Here is a 5,261-nt window from a genome sequence, read left to right as displayed (position 1 = left end):
ACTCGTACTGAATTTTTCCAGGAAAATGAGAGAGAGAGTGGCGCTTTTCCGCAGCCACTGCGACGCCGGCAGAGACGCCAACGCATCCTGTTTCGAGGAGACTTTTCACGAAAAACGCAGCAGCAGCAGCAGCACCTACAATTTGAACACGAGCAGAGCTTTTTCGGCACAGCTTTTCCGCACCGATTTTCCCCCCATCCCGTGCGGCTTCAACTCTCCAGGCTAGCGGGAAATTCTCTCCAAAAGCGCGCTTACCAAATAATTTCAAAATGCATTTTCCTCAACGAGAAAAACCGGGGGCGTGGCAAGTAGCAAGTAGCAAGTGGCAAGGCGATGTGGCAGAATGTGTGCCAACAGCTCGTCGTCTATATCCCTTGTAATCTGTGTAATTTCAGCTGCTCGCAACTCTCAAAAACAACAGGAAGCGGCACACTCGGAAAATATGTGTTATCCTTGCAATAAGGACAAACTAGATCGAAAATGATATCAATTAGTTAGTCAAAATGTGATATGTACTTAAAAATGATGTCTAGATAAGGAATTGCATTTTTAGGCACAATACCAGATATAAATACATACATCTTAGTATATGTTTATACCCTTGACAATTATGGAAAATATTTTCTCCCTGTGTACGATAATGCTAGGGACACAGGGGAGGAAGGGGGGTGGGTTGGAAAAACAGTGGGTGGGAAATAAAGCAGAGCAATAGCAGTAGAAGCGGCAAAAGCGATTTGAAGTTGTGCAAATGTTTGCATTGAGCTTCGGTGCATTCCCATTTGAAATTAATTGAAAGACTTTGTCTCGGGATGCGGGCCTTGCACAGACAGAGACAGAGAGAGAGGGAGAGAGACAGAAAGAGAGAGAGAGAGAGAGAGGGAGTGAGATGGGTGCATAAAGTTGGAAAGAGACGATGCAGTGTGTTTGCACTGCGATTCACATCAACTGAGGACTCAATTTGCCAAAATAGAAGCTGATCAAATATTAATATTCACAGATGAATTTATAATGAGCTGCATTTTAACAGCCTCGCCGCCCAAAATCCCCAAAATTGCAATTCAACATGAATTTGATATGCCACAGAGCAAATGCAAATAATTATATGTCTGTTGGCTGCAAATGAACCACAAAATCAAAAATAATAATTGTGCAAGTGGATACTTTGTGTGTTTTAATGAGAAATGTAATGGGAATATAAAATATAATTTAAATTGTATCCTATATTCGAGTAACTGATATTGTAGTAGTGCTATCTTTTTACAAATTATTACAAATAATATTATATTACATTGAAATATATATTAAAATATATTGCATACCCAGGCAGCTCACTTGCATTCACTTTGAAGTCAATTGCAATTAGCGAGCGCACTTAGCATTTGGGGCTTTGCAACAATTTCAATTAATTAAAATGAGTAATGAAATTATGTATGCAGCCCCACAAATCCTGGTGATTATCTAAGCCAAATCCAAAGCACTGGATACATGTCCTGCCATATATATATATATATATGTATGTACGTATGTATGTCCTTACAGGACGATGGATGTGCAATTGCCGCCGCCGATGGGAAAGCTCTGCGCGCTATGCCGCGCTGGAAAAGCTCTCGTAGGGGCGCTGTCCCGCTGGAGAATTTTCCGGTGCCGTGTAGACTCTGTCGCCACAGCCACTGCGAAAATGGAGCAATTTCTGCATTTGGGCGGCGGCATTCGAAATTGTGTCAAACCGGGCGCCGAACACGCCCCAAAAGCACGAGGCACGAAGTACGAAGCACCGGCCGGCCGGCAGATGGTCCGCACTTTTGCCACGTACACTCACCCGGAGATTGGGAGACAGATTTTCAGATATATGGCCACAAATGGACGGACGGGCAGTTGGAGTTCAAGTTGGATACTTGCACCTTAAGACGACTGCCTTGAAGCGAAAGCAAAGGGGATTTCTGGTGAAGAAAATCACCAACTTTTTGTATTTTTGCAAGGAAAATCACCAACTTCTTGTATTTTTGCAAGAAGGAAAATCACCAACTTCTTGTATTTTTTCAGGAAGAAAAATCACCAACTTCTTGTATTTTTTCAGAAAGAAAAATCAATAACTTCTTTTATTTTTCAAAAAGGAAAATCACCAACTTCTTGTATATTTTCAGGAAGAAAAATCAAAATATTTTTGTATTATTTCAAGAAGAAAAATCACCTTCTTCTTGTATTCTTTCAATAACATTTATTTATTTCTTGTTATTTAATTTAATTTTATTTTTATTTAACAAAAAACTATCATTTTAAGTTCGGTAATGAGACTCCCTTGATTTGTATCACAACTAAGTCTTCTAGCAGTGCAGGAAATAATGTTCTGCGCTTTTCGACACATTAATGCACATGTTTTTCTCTGCGTGTGTCGCGCTGGGTAAACACAGAGCCTTTGAGGGTAAACAAGGAGGTCCCAAGTAGCAGCAGGAGGTGGTGGGGCACTTGCAACCTCTGTCACGTAGCCGGGCAACTCGTACGCAAAAGTTGTGCCAAGTTCTCAAGTCAACACAGGACTCTCCCTCCGCCACTTAATTGAGTGCATGTGGGGTGGCGGGGGGGCGGGTGGGGCACATCCTGCTGGGTTGCATACGTGTGTGGTGGTGTGGCCGCAGGATATTCACGAAATAGATGGAACTAAGAACGAGCAGTCACACAGGCACACACACAGAGAAGGAGGAAAAGGATTGCAGAATTAACCCAATAACAGCCGGTAAACTATTTAACCAATACCCCTCCACCTTCCCCTTCCCCTTCCCCTCCCCCACCTTACCCTCTTAAAGGTCCTTGCTGCACACTAAGCCGCCTTAAGACGAACGCGAAGAAAATAAATCAATATTCTTATGGGATTCAAAGGAGTCGTTGGTCTTTGGCCCGTGTGGCAATCTTTTCAAAGTCAAGTCAAGTCTTCTATCAATATTATACAATTTTTGATATATTTATATACTAGATTAATACATTTTTTAGCTTGATTTATATGATTTAAAGGGAATGAAAATGTATTAAAGTATGTAACATTTAACGCTTTTTGTAAGTTAGGTGCATATTAGTTAAGCGAATGCTGTGATGAAAATACTGATATTAATAATCGCAAAAAAGAAAACGATTTTTAGCAAAAATGCAATATTTACGATTGATATTATCGGTATAACTTGGCTAAAAATGGTCAGAAAGTTAAAAGAATTACATTTTTGTACTCCTTATTACCAATACTAACCAACCAAATCACTTTTTAAACGACTTTGTTAAAATAATTTTTGGCCATTTTTTCACATTTTTTGTAAGGGCCATCATCAAAATTTGCAAAAAGTTGGAACGACATAAAATTTTTTTCTGAAAACACAGTTCGATTGGAAATTTAATTACGAACTCAACGAGGTATGACATTCCATTTTCGGACCAATATTTCGAATGCTGTAATCAAAATACTGATATTTATAGTCGCAAAAACCAGAAAAACGATTTTCGGCCAATATTCGAAGATCATCATCAAAAATGACAAAAAATGTGAAAATAATATTATTTTTTTTGAAAACACAGTTCGATTGGAAATTGAATTACGAGCTCAGCGAGGTATGACCACTATTTCGAATGCTGTGATCAAATTACTGATAAGAACTTCTTTTTTGTCTTAATTTTACAAAAATTAACACAACACGAAGTAGACATTTCTTTTTATATATCATTTTATTTGCTTTGTTGAAATTTGTAATATTTGATTCCCATATTTTTTATAAATGTACAATTTTTCTTTTTTTAAATGATAAGCAAAATGCAGCCACAGAAGCCGCAGCCAAAATTCTGAGAGTTAAGCGTTCCTCTCCATTTCCCTCAGGTACTCACCCCCTTCCTCAAGCTCTCCTCTCTTCCACGTCAGAGCAGACAGCTGGTTGTAGCTCCTAGAAAATAGCCAGCTCAGGCACTTCCTCCAGTAGGTCGCAATCACATTATTGATATCCTCTGCTGCCACTTAAAATCACTGCACCACTCACTCACATTTAGTATTTTTTTTTTGAAAAACATCGAAAAAGTGGTTTGCTTATGTAGGACTTTTGAGAAGCGCAGAGGAGGGCACTAATATTTTGGTATTATTTAGTATTATTTGGTATTAAGTATTTAGTATTATTTAGTATTTAGTACTTAGTATTATTCATTATTTCCTTTTATTTTAACGTATTACTTCAGCTATTGTACAGGAAAACAATTTTCGGGCAATATTCAAAAAATGTAATTCGATAGCACACTAATTTAATACATTTAATTCTATAGTTAACTTGTTTAATACATTTTATTCTATAGCACACTAATTTAATACATTTAATTCTATAGTTAACTTGTTTAATACATTTTATTCTATAGCACACTAATTTAATACATTTAATTCTATATTTAACTTGTTTAATACATTTAATTCTATAGTAAATTAGTTTAATACATTTAAAAGACCTTTCTAAATTATCTATTGTGCTAAGCTTGTTTGTGTTTTATTTTAAGACGCTGACGAAGCAAACTTTTACAGCACTAAAATGGATTCAACTCCACTTCAAAATGGCTTCAGACAACTTTTAATTAAATATATTTACTTGCAAGAGAAGTTCTCTGAACTGGGAAATGTACATACATACATATATGTACAAACGAATGTTTGTATGTAAACACATGTATGTACAGCTTTCCAAGTCGGCATCCGATCCAGAAATTCTCAAGGAACGAGATGCTGACTTCAACAGGTGCTCGTTGAGCCGTGCACTTACCAATTAGCATATGCACTTCTGCCAGCAGCCCCTTAAGCCCCGCCCCCTTGACCCCAGGCCTCCTGCTCCTGCCCCTTCCCCTCTCCACCCCTTTGACAGGATTCAAAAAGGGTGCAGTTCCTTGCCGGGGCCAAACATCCTTACTCAAGTGGCGTTTTAACGCTTCAAATGCATTACGAGGCGGCTCAAAGGGGTTAAGTCACTCACACACACACACACACACACTGAAACTGGCATACGCATGCACTGAACGAATAATTTGTTGAATATTACGGCTGCATTATTTGCACATTTAAGAAAGTGCATTCCTATGCAAAGTGCATGTATTCTAGCAATCTAACATCTTGAAATAACTTCTCTTGCATATGAATTTAAATATTTTGCTCTAAATATAAAGGTATAATTGCTGCGTACGTATTTTTCCAGTGTACATATGTATCTGCATGGGAAAAGTACGAGAAAAGCAGTAGGGATGCAGAGCTAAAG

Source organism: Drosophila yakuba, chromosome X (assembly GCF_016746365.2).
Source record: "Drosophila yakuba strain Tai18E2 chromosome X, Prin_Dyak_Tai18E2_2.1, whole genome shotgun sequence".
Taxonomy (NCBI): domain Eukaryota; kingdom Metazoa; phylum Arthropoda; class Insecta; order Diptera; family Drosophilidae; genus Drosophila; species Drosophila yakuba.
This window is presented reverse-complemented; position numbering follows the sequence as displayed.